At 34.2% G+C, this 17,525-nt stretch overlaps 1 long non-coding RNA gene across 17 annotated transcripts in view; it reads right to left on the bottom strand.

The window, feature by feature from the left end:
• LOC140611963 (uncharacterized) overlaps window positions 1–17,525 on the bottom strand; it is a 157,786-nt gene that overhangs the window by 103,545 nt on the left and 36,716 nt on the right. For 9 of the 17 annotated variants that reach the window (XR_012013293.1, XR_012013294.1, XR_012013291.1 and 6 more), the window contains exons 4-5: window positions 15,742–15,800; window positions 13,572–13,646 (exon numbers count right to left, since the gene is read on the bottom strand). This is a non-coding gene — a long non-coding RNA (uncharacterized lncRNA). Of the gene's footprint in view, window positions 1–12,585; window positions 13,097–13,571; window positions 13,647–15,741; window positions 15,801–17,525 lie in introns of those variants that run through there. The other 8 variants (XR_012013288.1, XR_012013289.1, XR_012013290.1 and 5 more) reach the window with 2 other exon arrangements.

Genomic DNA, 17,525 nt, shown 5'->3' with positions numbered 1-17,525 from the left:
AGTATTTTTCCTCCAGATAAACAACCAAACAAGAAAATCTTAAGCTTAATCAGAGAAAGAACAATATATGCAAAAATGGAATAATTTGGTAATGTCACAAGAGCTCTTTTCAACTGCATTTTAAATGTAGTAATAAAAATCAATTGGATTTTAATACATCCCAAATGATCCTGATATGTGAGATTAAAGCAGCTACTCTGTTACCTGCATTGTTTTTAAGACACAACATGTTTTTGAGTTTCCAATCCTTGAAACTGCATTAAAAATGAAAAAGTTTATTTTTTTCATCGTAGATAGCTGAAGTAATCTTTTAAAATCCTCTTTCCTGATTGGTAGCTGGAAGTCATTATGGTGTAACAAAAACACCATTTATTTTATAAGACACTTTTATTTAGACATCTTCCTACACACATGACATTCATCTTGATTTCTGAAAGTGAGATACACTGAACACCTAAAGAATCAGTATACTATAAAGCAAACGATGATTTTAAAATAGAGTCTGGATAAAATAATAAAAATAGGAACTGATCGATCAGTGGATTACTAAAGTTAGCCATTAAAAAACAAACAATAAAGTGCACACACTCACACAAAGTACTCGTTTTTCACATGATCATCAGGTGAACTTTGACAACTCTAGCAATACTCTGTCCCAAGAATGAAGAATTGGTGGTAATTGCTTTCATCAAACACAAAGAAACAAAGCCTTCAATCTCATAATCCAAATAAAACCCCGAAGAACTTGAAGATGTCTTGGAGTCAATCCTTCAGCTGACGAGAAATCAATGGATGGATAAGGTAGCTGTGATAACTTTGGCGTCACTTCATTTTGCCTTAGAAAAGGACTGGAGCATTTTGCACCATCTAATGAGATGATTGCTAACAAGTCAGCAGTTAAGATTTAAATAATCAGTATTTTGGGGGATAGAATGAATAAGGCATCATGCACATCAAGCCTTGTAATAAGATGACTAATGTTGAGATTTCTATACTATTACTTATTTAATAATGGAGAGGAGGGATAAAGATGACATTGTAAATAACATCTACAGTTAAAATCAATTTTCTCTTTTATCCCTGTTATTATTTTTACAAGTATATAATGGAAAAAAATATTAGTATCTTGTATATATGATAAAAATACCCCTGCAATCCAGAATTTTTAAGTTCTCTTTGTAAATTACAGTCCTTTCAAATCAATCTTGTCATTGATCTTAATCTATACATTGGCCAACAGATTTTCATTTTGTCAGCCACTGTTTTAAGAAAATTGATTTTAAATATTGTTTCTTTACTATTCATTGTGACTGCTAATATCTATGGTATGTAGGTCGGCATTTAGCAACCAGCATTTTGAGGGAAAGAAAGAGCTTTGATGGTAGCAGTTGTGAATTTTCATGGTGTAAATACTCCCACCCTTGACAAAGTCAAGGTACCAATGATTTAACAGATGTCTTGCAAAATTCAAAACTGTAACAATCAGCTCTTGAACCAATACAAGTCAGGTCAATGCGCTACTAGATGATCCTTTACTTATTAATATGATATCTAAATATTTATATAGATATCTAGACAAATTTACATATGATTAAAATATTTTAAAATTAAAATTTTAATACAACAAATATTTCTAATAATATTTAAAATGTGTAGATTTACTTTATTCTCAGCTTCCTGTAATATCTACTTTTGTATCTTTGACAGCCCTCAGTCTTATCTCTTTTTTTCCATCTAATTTTTATCCTAAATCCTTCAGTACAATTGATGAAATGTGTTTTCACAATGGGGAAGTCATACTTATTTTTGATGATCTATTAGACAATTCCAAATCCCTACTACAGGAGAATATTACATTATTGTGATTTCTATCTTTTTTTTTACTCACTTCTTTTTTTCCCTAGCTTACTTACTGAGCCTTATGCTACTATTGTGTCATTATCAAAATCCACACCATAGTTTCTGCTTTCCAGAAAAACTAGATATTTGGTTGTAAAGTACATTCAATTCATAAATGTTATGATTGAAAGATAAACATTTAATGTAAAAATAGTTATTAATACTCTGAATCTAAGATTCCCTGCTATATCTTTTAAAATCAAAGAAGTTTGGGGTAAACGAAATGGAGGAAAAAATATTTAAGACTTGTTTTACATGTCATTATTTTTCCTTTTGTAAAAATTTCATTTCATTTATTTATTTGAGAGAGAGAGAGGAGGAGGAGGAGGAGAGGAAGAACAAGCAGACTCTACACTGAGTGGAGTCCGACACGGGGGTCCATTTCACCAGCCTGAGATCATGACCTGCTCTGAAATCAAGTCAGATGCTTAACTGACTGAGCCACCCAGGCACCCCTCATTTTTACTTTTTATAACATTTTATAGAAGTTTTATTGATGTATGATTTACATATCAGAAAATTCATCTTTTGAGGTGTACAACTCAATGGTTTCTAGTATATTCACAGATTTGTGCAATCAGCACTGCTGTCTAACTTTAGAACATTTTTATCACCCTGAAAAGAAATGTCATCCCATTAGTGGTCACTTCCAATTCCCTTCTCTCTCTCTATGTCCTAGAAACCACTAATCTACTTTCTCTTTCTATGGAATTGCCTATTCTGGATATTTCATACTGATACCATCATATAACAACTGGCCTTTTGTGATTGAGTTCTTTCACGTAGCATATTACTTACATGCCTTATCCATGTTGTAGAATGTGCTACTACTTCATTCCTTTTTATTGTCAAATAATATTTCTTATACGAATATACAACATTTTTTGTTTGCCCATTCATCAGTAGGTAAACATTATGGTTTACCCCACATTCTGGCTATTATAAATAATGCATCAATTAACATTTGTATATGACTGTATTTTGCAAGGTTTTTTAATTTCTCTCACATATACATAGAAGTGTAATTGTTGTGTCAGATGGCTTACTTTGAATATTTTGAGATATTGCTACTCTGTTTTCCAAAGTGACTGTATCATTTTATAATATCAACAGCAATGAAAGAGGATTCCAATTTCCTTTCACCTTCATCACTATTTGTTATCTGCATTTTTCTTTACTTTTAGCCATTGCAGTGGGTGTGAACCAGCTTCTAATTGTGGTCTTTGCATTTCCCTAATGACTCATGACATTGAGCACACTGTATTTCCTTTATTGGTCTTCTACATATCTTTTTTGGAGAAATACCTGTTAAAATCAACTGCGGGGTGCCTGGGTGGCTCAACCAGTTAAGTGTCTGTCTTCGGCTCAGGTCATGATCTCTGAGTCCTGGGATTGAGTCTCACATCAGGTTTCTGGCTCAGCAGGGAGTCTGCTTCTCCCTCTGCCCCTCTGCTTGTGTTCTCTCTCTCTCTCTCTCTCTCTCTCTCTGTCATAAATAAATAAATAATCTTTAAAAATATAGAAAATAATATTAAAAATAAAATCAACTTTGTGTTTTAAAATTGGCTGCTTGACTTTTTATCATTTGGTTTTGCAAATATATATTATGCATAAAATTTATCTATCAAATAAAGGAGTTTCAAATATTTTCTTCCCTATTGTGGATTGCCTTTTATTTTTATTTTTTGATGCTTTCCTTTGAAGTATGAAATTCTTAAGATTTGATTAAATCAATATACATATTTCTTTTCTTTGTCGTCTTTTTTTTTCTTTTGTAATCTTTTTCAGATGATTTTTAAATCCATTTTGTCAATATCTGCCTTCGATTAGAGTATTTAATCCATTTTAATCCATTTGTATTTAATGTAATGACTGATAAAATATAATTTACGTTAGCCATTTGGTTATTTTTTTCTCTATGTCATATATTATGTGTTCTTGTATTCCTTCATCACTGCCTTATTTTGTCTTAAATAGTTATTGTTATTGTACCATTTTAATTCCTTTATTTTATTTTGTTTTCTAGTGATTTCTCTGGGTCTTATAGTCTATACCTTAAATTGAAACAATTTAGTTTGGATTTCAACTAATTAATTTCTGTATTTATAAAAATATAGCCTCAAGAGAATTTCATTTTCTCCTCAGTTTTCTATGTCTATTGTCATATAAATTGAATGTTTATTTATTATAAGCTATTCAATATAGCTTTTAATATATTGCTTCATACACTTGTCCTTTAAATCAAATAGGAAAAGTTTTTAAACAAAGTTATGTTTATGCTATTTTTCATTTTTTAATGGAATTAACTTTACCAGTGTCTTTATTTCTTCATATGGGTTCAAATTATGTTTAATATCCTGTAATTTCATCATGTGCTCCCTTTGGTATTTCTTATAGGGAAAGTCTGATAGAGATATATTCTCTCAGTTTTTGTTTATCTACAAGTGTTTTAATTTCTTCATTTTTTTTCAAAGAATATTTTCATTTGATATAGTGTTCTAGGTTGAAGATCTTTCTTCTTTTACCGCACTGAATATGTTATCCTACAGACTAAAGGCTTCAATAGTTTCTGAGAAGTCAGACATTAATATTTGATGTATTTTTATGTTGGTATCTCTTAATTAATTCTAATATCCATTCAATATTTAAAATCAACTTTTGATGAGATACTCCATTTTCTATGTTTCTACTTTATCTCTCTCTATATATGTTCATCTACAGTTGTTTTTATCTATTTAATTGTTTAAAAGGATTTTATTATTTATTTAAAGGAGAGACAGAGAGAAAGTACAAGCAGGGGAAGGGGCAAAGGGAGAAGGAGAAGCAGACTCCTCATTGAGCAGGGAGTTAGACATGGGGCTCAATCCCAAGACCCTGGGATCATGACCTGAGCCAAAGGTAAATACTTTACTGACTGAGCCACTCAGGTGCCCTTCCATATATATTTTTAAACTCCTGTATTCTAAGACCAACATTTGGATTATCTAATTCTTGATTTTTCTCTTTTATTACTTGTCACATTTACCTTCCTTCACATGTCTTTAATATTACATAAAAGAACTTAGAGATTCTAATTCAATTATTTTATGCTTCCTCTCTTGCCCACATCCTCAGACATCTGTGCCAATACAGCACTCAGAAGATGTGTCATAGGGAAAATTGTCTCTAAGTCTGGAGATCTAAATTTCTGCACTCCATGTCATCACATGTGGTCATCAAAGGATTCACTCCCCTTGCCCACGCCACCATGGCAGTCTTTGGTTTAGACCCAGGAGCGAACGTTCTGAGGTAAAAAACTGCCAGAGATATCAGGTAATCTAAGATGGGCTCCTCTTTCTCTGAAAATTTAGTTTGTATAATTCTCTGTATTTACACCATTCCTATGATGCTTTAAGAGCAAAAATTTTTTTTTTCTAGTTTGTGCAGCAGGAGCTATGACTTGCTGCATCTGTTATACCTATCAGTAGACAGCTTCAAAAGCAGACTATTAAAAAAAAAAAAACAAAAAAAAAAAAACAAAAGCAGACTATTAAATTTAAATGTGTAAGTTTGCATTAAAGCCTCTTGTCTTTCCTAAGGTTATATTCAAAATAGTATTTACAATTTTCTGAGAAGATGGTCCATATATTAAAAATATAGGATTTAAATACTTTGAAAAATTTCAGTGGAATTAGCACCAGACTTTAAATGGTATGTATAGGGGATGCCTGGGTGGCTCAGCGGTTAAGCATCTATCTGCCTTCGGCCTAAGGCATGATCCTGGGGTCCCAGGATCGAGACTCCCTGTATAGATCCTGCTTCTCCCTCTGCCTGTGTCTCTGCCCCTCTCTCTCTCTCTCTGTGTCTCTCATGAATAAATAAGTAAAATCTTTAAAAATAAATAAATAAAATGGTATGTATAAATATTCTCTGACACACAAGAGGAAAAAAGCAAATAAAACAATTTAAAAAACCAAACTAAATCCATATAGCAGAAATACAATATAAAGAAACAAGTAGAAATAATAAAATCGTGATGGCAGATGTAGGACTAATTTATTCATTATAACAATATATAGAAATAAAATCAATCTTATTATTAAAGAAGTGATGAATTGACCACAAAATCATATTCAAAAAATGTTATTTATAAAAGAAACAAAAGAAACATGTTAAATACACTAAGATTTTTACTTATTTATTTTTTTAAAGATCTTATTTATTTATTCATGAGAGACAGAGAGAGGCAGAGACACAGGCAGAGAGAGAAGCAGGCTCCATGCAGGGAGCCCGATATAGGAACTCCATCCCAGGGCCCCCGGGGACACGCCTGAATCCAAGGCAGGCGCTAAACTGCTGAGCCACCGAGAGATCCCCACTAAGATGTTTAAAAGTAAAAACTAAGCAAAATTTTATCAGGAAAATTCAAACAAATGTAAAACAGGACTCACAATACCATCATTAAATTTGTTCACAAAAAGCATGAGAAAAGATTGAAGGATATTTTATTTTGATGAAATTATAGTCTACATAAAGATAAAATATAAGCAAACCTTGCTTTATTAATGACACTGATATTCACTTGAATAGAAACAGGAAACATAAATTTTAAAAACACTTGTTTGGCAAAAAAACAAAAACAAAACAAAACAAAAACTGAAAATAAGACCCACTATATCCAATGCTATGTTATAATATGTATATTATTTTATTATAAAGCTACTTATAATAATGAAGGACAAGTGAACTGGCACTGAAACATAAAGATAATTAATAGAACAGAATCAACATAGTTTCAAATATAATTAAAGTGGACTTTCAATTCAGTGGAAAAAAAAATAAATTTTTCAATGTATAATGCAGGAAGCTGTATTTGGGGAAAACAATAAAGGTAGATACCACTACTCAATTTCATGGAGGTTAAGAGTTAAATAAAACAAAAGCCCTAAAAAAGTAGAATTTTTTAAAAAGTGAATATTTTTATAAACTTGAAACATGGAAGACTTGCCATGCAGAATATGAACAGTAGAAACCACATTGGAATAAAAACATGATTTGAAAAACTTAAAAATGTTAAAACTTATATATATCTTCTCTCTATCTGTGAAACCTCAGCAAACATGAGATTTGAATATTTTAGTATATAAAAATCTGTCATAATTTTTAAAATAAAACTTGCACTACAATAGAAAGTGACTTAAGGCATGAGCAATTAATTTACGCATACATACAAACATGGAAACATACAAAAACTCTAATTGGAAAACTTCTATACCATATTTTCACTTTATCAAAATAACTAAAGGATAAAATGTTGAAAACCTAATCTTCAACTACATAAAGACCAAGGGACACAACATCTTCATATAATGCTCTTGGACCTGTAAATCAGTAAAACTTACATAATAATATAAATGAAATTATGTAAGAAAAACTATACAGTATTTTATCTTGTTTTTTTAAAAGATTTTATTTATTTATATGAGAGAGCGAGGGCACTCACTCCACACCAAGGAGCCAGGAGAGAGGCAGAGGGGGAAGGAGAGGTACAAGCAGACTCCTTGCTGAGCATGGAGCCTGATGTGGGGCTCAATCCCAGGACCCTGATCCAAAACCAAGGGTCAGATGCTTAAGCTACTGAGCCATCCAGGGGCCCTAAAACTATACAGTATTTTAAACAGAGAAGATTGAATATAAGGAGTTATTTCCTAGAACACTGAGTTGACATAATGAGGAGTTGGGTAGTAGGAAGGAAAGTGAATAGTAAAGAATATAGGAATAATAGATGATAGATACCAGAAAGCAGATATAATAAAATAGAAACATGCACGTGTACAATATACAATATGTGTAATATAATAAGTACAATCTAATACAGAAAGTCATGCCATAGAGTCACAACCTGTAGCGATGGGAAAGCACCCCTGCCCCTGGGGCTGCAATGAAGACTTCACAAGAAAGGGCTTGACTGACGGTGGCCCAATTCTATGGCAGAAAATTCACTGTTGATGCCGCACCTGTGGAATTTGCTGGAACCTGCTAGAAATCCATCATTCAGAGTGCGAGGGAAAGACGTTCAAAGGGCATTGTCTCAGCAGAGGCGCTCTGCTACAAAACTGCCTGAGGGAATTTCTGAAGGATGCTGCTGGGTGCTGCGGGCTGCTGTGCATGACTAAAGCTGCCTGCTGGAAAAAGCTGTAAATGTCACAGTGTGACTGTTACAGAGGGATGCAGTGTAAGGTGTGATGCTGGAGATCCTGGGGTAGCGGCCCAGGCTGAAGGAGCAAGGTGTGCTGCAGGAGCCTACACACAAGCATGCTAGAACCAGGAATCAAAACGCCTTCCTCCTGCAGTCTCCTTGGAGCGCTGCCCTACTGACAACACTTCACATCTGGTCGGGAGACAAAACACAAGGAAACAAACAAAACAGCAGCCAAAACCTCTTCAAAGGGCCCAGGCCCACCTTCACAGAACAGGCAAAAAATGTTGAATTTGAACTGGAGGTGAAAGGCAATCAACTGACAACTGGGATGGGACACCATTGTTTTAGGTGTTGGGAGGGTCGGAATGCACACAATGGTGGAAAGCAGAGGAATCGAAGATACTGTTTTCTTAGTTTCCAGTTCACCTGGGGCTCCGCGCCTGTTGTGAACCTGATGCCAACTTGGTATCTAATTCTGCCTCGATAGCTCATTGAGGTCATGGGAATTTTCGTTATTCACAATTGCATGATTTCATATGTGAGTTTGTAACGTTGTCAACTTTCACAACCCTGGGGATGCAACGCCAACTGCATTCTGTAAAGAGAGTGCCCCTTGGAGTCATGCAATGGTCAGTCTACAGGGTCACATATGGTGGCCCGGCCAACAGCAAATATCCTTGATGAAGGAACACATGTTCTCCCAGCATTAACATTCTCGTAGATACTATCAGTAGGTTAGACATATTATCTCAAAAGCCTTGAGATTCTATAATATTTCTGATTTATATCAAGCTCTTTTATGCTATTTATTGTGACAAACTTGTAGAGGGTGGTTATAGGTAAACATACCTCATCATCATGTATTATAGTGGCTTCCTTAAAAGAGCTACCTAAAATAAGTGAGGTAAAGCTTCACATTTTAAATAATATTTCATGATTTAGTCACATCACCACAGAGGGCATTAGGATGGTTTTAAATTTCCCTCTACACCTCAAACTGCTTATTATTGGCCACAACCCAGACTTGCTGATGACATCCAAAATCCCTGTGAGCTCAAAGACTAAACAGTGTTCCAGTTGGCATTGTGGTTGTCTATTATATGGAAGAAGTGACTCCCACGGTTTCCTATCACATGCTCAGGTGACCACATACTTCTTTTTTGGTCCTGTTGAATTACATTGTTTGACAATTTACGCGGAATTCCTTTATACAAGCTCTGGCTCATTTTAAATGTTTTCAGGAGCCATTAGTTATATCATGCCCCCCTCCGAAATTTGGCTTATTCTGACATTTCATGAGTTCGTATGTTAAGAAATGACTTACCAAATATCTAAAAATCTTTCTCCTTTCCACTGAAAAGTTGCCAGAGATATTTATATATATTGGTGATATGTGTCTGCACACCCACCCCTTCTAGAACTTTTAAAGTTCTTCAGGTTCTAAGCATTCAGTCATTTCACTTGCATATATAACCTGGCAACAGAGATTTATGCACACTCAGGTGCTAATAAATATCCAATGTATAATTTTTAAAGTTAAAATAATGACCCAGTTATCATTATCTCCTCATCTAAAGGTTAATAGCACAAGTTGAGTGTGAAATGGCAAAACAATACTGGGCATGTCTTCCATAAATGGCATCCCTGGGTCTTCAAAATATGACTTTAAAAATTGGGAAAAATGATCATTCCAGTGAAAAAATAATTAGCCAGATCTTACGTATATATCTGGCTCCTAACCTCTTTGATTCTCTGTATATTTAAAATATGGTTTTAGTCACATCTCTTCTTTACCTCTGAGAAACCCTACCAGGATTTTGCTTGCTTTTCAAAATGGTTTCTGAGCATAACAAATACTTCTAGCAGTTTGAATAGTGTAAAAATGTTGATTTTATATTTGCAAGCTTTACCATTTGAAATTTTATACTAAATAAACCACGCGTGTACACGTTAATAATTCCCAGATGAAGATAGATGTAATTGATCCACCTTTTCCAAGCTATGGAGGTCTCTTTTGCCTTTAGATGGCCAATCGTGTCACCTTGCAATGGTGAACATGCAGTTACACACAAGACTCGTGTTGCTGCAAGCGGTCTGGAGGCAACAAAAACAAATTGAAGGAGACAGAAATAGGAGAATCCCACCCTGTCAGAAGATGAATGAGCTGAACTTGCCTGATGTGAACCCAGGCTGACACAAGCAAGGTGGAATCAAAGAGTGAGCAACTTTTGACAACCCATGCTTCACAGCCCTGACCACTGTGGATGCCCGTGATTATCTCCAGACAAAATGACTGTGAGTAAAAGGCTTACATACACTTAAATTAAACACAGCAGGGTTTTAGTAATCTCTGTTTGCATTTTACTTTCTGTTAAGAAGGAAATTGCTTGGACTTGGAACATTTCATTTAATGGCATTTTTAGTTACCTTTTGTACTTCTAATGCCATAGTCTAAATTCACTCTAAATTACCCAGTAAGACATAGGAAACTTTTGTCCTTTTTTGTTTATTTTTTTTTTTAAATTGCAGTAGCTTCCTTACCAATTTTACTAAATTAAATGTGTTTTAAGGCATCTCAGTTCTTGAAACTTAATTATCCCAATCTCTGGGTGAAGTATAGCAAACAATACAAACCCCATTTATGTAATTTATTCTGCAAAAGAAAATAATGGAATGCAGTTGTGCTAATGATATACACGTTTCTGCATTTTTTTTCCCCTTTTCGACAACAACTTAGCAAAACCATGTCATTTTGAAACAAAAGCTTTAAGGGCATTTGGGGGTTTTGGTTCGTCCACACACTGCTTTTAGGAGAAGGCAGTAAACTGCATAATATTATGCGCCTTTGAAATATCATGAGAGATTTTTGTTTTGTTTCCCTCGTTTTATCCTTCCATCAATGAGTATTATTGACAGTTACCCATAATAAACTATGAATAAAGATCATGGCTTGTAATTGTAATGTGTAAATAAGAAGAAAAATATGTAGATACTTCAATAGCTGAAGTACCATTCATTAAATCCCAGCAGAGTAGAATTTAGTTGTTAGACCACCACATAAAATCTAGAAAACTTTGGTTTAAACTCAGGCATAATAAGAAAATCTATCCTCTTGTTCTTGTTTAAAATAGAGATTTGAAATTCCTAAGTCCATGGTTACGTGTTATTTAATATCGCTATTCACTAATGTAATCAGCTAATCGTTCTAGTTTGCTGAAGTTCACCTGCTGCATTACTTAAAGGTGAATTAATTAGGCTATGCCATACTTTTGGAAGGTGCATAACTTGACCCACCTCATGAGATTGTCCTGATAGATGGGACCATGAATGGTTCAAGGATCTGGCCATTCAGAAAAAAATGGGGCACTGAATCCTGTGTAGCTCAAGTCAAAGCACAACAAATAAAAACAACTTCCTCTTCAAAACAAATCCACAAACAATAAAAGTAAAGAAATAATAAAATACCACAGGTAAGTTAGCTGAGTAGTACAGACCATTTCTTCTCTGACACACCTTCTATTTTCTTAATTGTAATTAGTACTTACATGTAATTATACAGGTTATCATCCCATCAGTATTTTGTTACAGGGCATTGTAGATGCTCCACCTACTCCACTGAAGAAGGAGATTTTTGATTCATTATTACCTTCAAAAGGATGAGACACTTGCTAATAAGACACAATGCCTTGTATCTTGAGCCTTCTGTTTTTTTTAGAGACGGACCCGTCTACACTATCATTATGGAACACAGAAAGAACTTGCTTATTTTAAAAATATTTATTATAATCTTCTTTCATGATTATAAACAAAGTGATATTCAGTTATGTATTTTTGCATATGCTACTTTTTCCTGAGGTGATTGAAGAAGGAAATCCAAGGCAGCTTGGGTGGCTCAGTGGTTTAGCACCGCCTTCAGCCCAGGGCCTGATCCTGGAGACCAGGGATCGAGTCCCACATCGGGCTCCCTGCAGGGAGCCTTCTTCTCCCTCTGCCTGTGTCTCTGCCTCTCTCTCTGTCTCTGTCTCTCATGAATAAATAAATAAATAAAATCTAAGGAAAAAAAAAAAAAAAGGAAACCCTGGTGACAAGAACCTGACACTTCTCCAGTAAATCCTTCTCAGCAGTACATGGTCAGGGCCTATAAGGCTATTTACACCTCGGTGATGTCTTTCTGATAATGATACCTCACTCAACACATTTCCAAAATGTCATATTGTGGAGTTTCACCTAAAATGTTATTCTTACCTAATCTTGTAAGTGAAATCACAATTGAACCATGAGATTCAGATACAACATTTTATGGATTGGCTACACAAAGTACAAATTGGACAAATGTGAGGGTTAATATACAATCATGCTTATGTACCCATATGAAAAAGCAGTACATAATAGGTATATGCATGCACTCGTGTGTCTGTGTGTGTGTGTGTATATATATATATATATATATATATCACAATTAAAATTATACCTAGAGTACTAAATTAAAATTAGTTTCCCACTAGCTAGCACGTATTTATTTATGCAGAACTCAGAAGATCTGAATTTCAACTTGTTCTCTCAGGTTTACAGACATTTAAGCACATTATTAGGAACAGTGATTATTCGGCACACCAACACTCAGGTATCACCCAACTTCATTACTACCTGATTAATTAACCTGTTTAAAGTGTGAAAGTTGGCACCTTGTCATTAGAATCCATGGAAATAACTAATGAGAAACTATGAAATAATTTGTTCCTCAATTAAAAAACCTGAAAGAAGAGGTTTTATCTCATTATTCTTGTTTCCTGTTATCACCTATACAAAGCCAAGATGATTTTGCAAAACTTACTGTCTAAAGAGAACAGGCTATGTAACATCTCAGGGAACATTTCACAGATCTTTAATAAAATGTGGTGTTATTCAACAGCAAAAGGTAAGCCAAGAAGGTTCCTGGGATAATATATTCATTATAGAGCATCAGTGTGAAAGTAGCTTCATCTCATACCTGGTGTTCAGGTTTAAATGAGGTTTCTGAGTAAGAAAAGAGTGAAGGAGAAGTAATCCAGTTCAATTTAGTTCTGTCTAAAGGGACTTCAGGAAAAATATCACAAGCAGTAATTAGTATTAGAGGACTATTAAATTACGACATTTCCATATATTAAAAAACACAGCCCCAAGCCCAAATTTCCCTCAATGTGGTTGCTTTTATTCAGTGGCCACATTACAGCACTACTCAAATAAGAAAAAAGGCAGTAAAGTTATTAATTTCAATTGTTTTCCCTTGTCTACATTCATGAGATCATATATATCACATGAAAATGCTGAAAAGTATCAAAGGTACTTCCCTAATCTAAAACATTTTATAATATTTACAGATTCATCCTCCTACTCATGTTATTCATGCCAATGAAGTACATCTCTGTTGTTTAATGTTAAAGTAAAGAAGCCAAAAGTTTTTCTTGGAGGTAAAGTGAACAATCTTTCTTGCACTGATTATTTTACATACATCTTTCCAGTTCGAGAGAGTTTCGTGCTCTGAGCCATGGCAGGATATAGACTATAGAATCCATCCAATGTAAAGCTAGGCATAAATGAATACAGATGTTAATTAATTGGATATCCCTATTTAAATTCCTTGAAATATATTCTGGATCATGTCCCCTGCTTCCTTGTATAAATCTTTAAGCTGAGGCCACCCGCATTTAGTGAAGGAAATAGTGAAATTTCTAAAAACCACACGCATGTTTTTTCAAAATCAAGGTTTTGTGAAGATAATCACAAAGTTTAAAATAACAAAGTGTAATTAATCCACTTTAGGAAAAAACTCTATATCTGTTTTATACTCTAAGCTTTATAATTTTACTGAGTTGCAAAATATCCTAGAAAATAAAAAAAGAAAGAAAGAAAGAAGAAGAAGAAGAAGAAGAAGAAGAAGAAGAAGAAGAAGAAGAAGAAAGAAAGAAAGAAAGAAAGAAAGAAAGAAAGAAAGAAAGAATGAAAGGAAAAGAAGAAACAGCCTGTTGGTTGGTAGCACATTTTAAATATCTTTGCTTTATCTCCTGAAAACATTTCCATGAGTACATAATGAAAAATTTCGAGACAGGCCAAATAGTTACTATCTGGTGAGCATCAGTGGAGTACCAAACTGTATGTTAGGAATGTCATACACAAAACCTCATTTATGTCTTACCATTCTTAAGAGTTTATATAATTATGTCCATTTACCCATGAGGAAACGGAAGTCCAGTAGTATTTATTATGTTGTCAAATTTTATATTCAGACAGCAAATTCCTTATCTCCTCCTACACTGTGTTGGTTCAAATCAACAAGTAATATAATACAGAATAGTATTCCCATATAATGTTACCTATTAGTAAATGCCTAAGTACACCAAAAATGAGATTATTTATTTGTTTTTAAGAACGTGAAACAAAATGTATGGGTACAAATAATTTGATAGAATCGATTATAAAACAAAAACAATAAAAATATATTTCAAATTAAATCAGACTTTCATCAGAAATTATATCTCTCGTAGTTAGCATTATTGACGGATAATATCATGAATATTAAAAAGAGTAATTAAAATTGGGCAAAAACAGAGAACGAGGAAAACAACATGCTGCAAGTAGGGGTATTGGGATTGGGGAAAAACTGCATGATCATCTTAATGAGGAATATCAGGCTAAGTAAAAAAGGAAAGTGAAAAAAAAAAGGAAACGAAATAAAAGAGGTTCCTGTCAAAGCAGCCTCTTTATTTTATTTTTTGTAAGATCAGCTATTTAAACATTTGTACCAGTCCAAAGTGAAGGGAAAGAAAATGACCTAAAACTTCAGAAGTATCGGTATCACTTTAAGGTAGACAGAAGCTGTATTTAAAATGATTAGATTATTTGAACTTTGTTTTTTGAATAAAAATGTCAACTTTAAAAATAATAAAATGATTTTTAAAAGACAATGTTTCAAGAACAAATATTCAGGGAATGGAAGATACAAAAGGGTGTGAAATGATATGATCTTTAAGCCCAAAAATCTATCGTGGGAAAAGAATAAATAATAAATATGAGTAAAATGGAATTGACCCTGAAAAATGAATTATGGAAAGAGACTCTTTTAAAGAGAGTAGTAATAACTCAGTAATAAAAATAAGGACCGTGCATGGAATAGTAAGATGTGCCTAAAACCTGCATATACTTGATATTAATACTTATATCTTTTATAAGATATAAAATATATATATATAAATATATATATTATATATATTTATATATATGTGTGTGTATATATATATACATAAAGTCATATTACCTTTTTCCTTTTGTACAGTATTGATATATATAAGATATATATATATATGCGTACATATATCTCATACATGTCAACATCTGGAAGCCTATTTCCATATATATATGGGTATATATAGGAGATAGATTCCATATATGTATGAGATATAGACATGAGGTAGATATAGCTATATCTCATACATGCCAACATCTAGAAGCCTATTTCCACTATCAATTAATATAAAACATCAAAATGGGAAAAAAATTTCATAGTTTCTAATCATTCAGTGTCTAACCATTATATGTAAGAAATGTTACCATTTCTTACATATAAACTGATGTTCTGGAGCTGCTACTCCACCTATGAGTCGTTTTATAGATACAATACTTACGTCACTCCAGTCTGACCCTTTCATTTGCAAGTCTCCTGAGTCCGAGGAAACGGGTGTCTCTATTGGGATTGGGATTGGGAAGCTCTGAATTAGTGGCATTCCTGGTAATGTTTTGCATTTATTTTTATATCAATAGTGAAAAGCATTACTATTGTTTAATCTTATCTCCACTCCAGAACTAAAGGGAGTGTATTATGTGACTTCCTTCCTCTGTTGCCCCCAATAGCAGGGGTCAGGTTCTACTTTAATCAGCAAACACTGGAAAGGAACACAAACAAGAGTAAATTAAGCTAAAAATAGTCATCCCCTCTTCACATCACTGCCTTCAGTACACCGAGGCTTCTCCCACGTCCCCTCACTTGCTGTTTAGATTGAGGCTTGAGCATCTCTATGGGAGGTGACATCGCCAAGCTGGAGTCCCTGATGTGGTCACTTTCACCAGCTATTGCTGCTAGTGTTTGAAACCCACCTTGGCTCATATCTGAAAATGATCAATGGAGAAGCATGGGAAACTTCCTTGAACCTGTCACTCTTCCCCCACTATCAATCACATAGGAGACATGGAGTTGTGCAGTTTACATGGACAGCTATACCCCACCCTTGAAAATTTAATTCAAGAAACACACTGAATATTATGAAGAACACAATCTGGGAAACTGAATCATGATTCTAGATTTCCAAATGAATCACACAGGAAGTCCTAATAAATGGGATCCCTTAAAAGAATTGTACTCTATTAACCAAGCCATAATCATATTTAAATGAATAGGGAATGTATTTTAGAAGTATTTTAAAATTTAAAATGTTCAGTAGATTTTTAATCATGAGAGATGTACGTTTATATAACTGTTCTTTGCATTCAGTTAGCCAAGGTCAATTTCCATTTTTTTTTTCATAGAAATACTGTCTATCATTCTATCGAAAGATTGATTATTCCTCTTAAGAAAATAGGGCTGATGCTTAAGAGTTGGTAGCTTCCTCAACTGTACTAGTGATGACAGAGAAGATATGACCAAGGTCTGAATCACTATCCGTAGTTGAGCATAGAGGCCAGTTAGGAAGGATGGAGACAGAGCGGGACCAGGTTTCAGTCGCCAAATGCATGCTAGAGATTGTAGACTGGTCCCCAACCTTTCACCACATTCTGACTGATAGAAAGTATACTACCCATTATATCCTTGGAGACACAAGGTAGAGGGGAAGCAAGCATCTGATTCGGGGAGGTAGGTATTAAGTGTTGAGCGGGTATCTGAACCTTCCCCAGTTGCCAGTTCTAGACATCACCATCACCTTTGTTCCATTACTTGTTTTCTCTCTCTAAGTCATGCAGTTCATGCGTGAATTCCAGGTTACTTTAAGGAGAGAAACTCGGTCAGGCCTAGTGGGTAGAAATGGACAAGTGTGACCTGATAAAGTAAATGTGCTTCGCAGCCACCAGCGCTCCTCCAGGTGCAGCACGGGAGTGAACACAGGGGTCTGGAAATGCAATTAACTACTCCAAAAGCTTTCAGCCCATTGCTACTCTGACATTTAGGGTTTCTGACAACTTGTTACCTTTTTTGTCTCCCCTTGAAATGCTGTTTACTAAAGGAACATAATCCTAGTGTCTGATTCATACAGTACTTATTAAGCAATCAATGAACTTGTCACTGGGATATTAATTTGAGTTCAGAAACAAATTATGTTATTTAACTTTTGATGTCTCAGTGTCTTTACTCATGAACAGAGAGCTCAAGTCCTATTTATTAAGAAATTGCTTTCGAAGCTTCAAAAGTATTTTCCCT

This window comes from Canis lupus, chromosome 20, assembly GCF_048164855.1.
Source record: "Canis lupus baileyi chromosome 20, mCanLup2.hap1, whole genome shotgun sequence".
In the NCBI taxonomy this organism is placed as follows: Eukaryota; Metazoa; Chordata; class Mammalia; order Carnivora; family Canidae; genus Canis; species Canis lupus.
The sequence above is the reverse complement of the archived record's forward strand: the minus strand, read 5'-3'. Positions and strand labels throughout refer to the sequence as shown.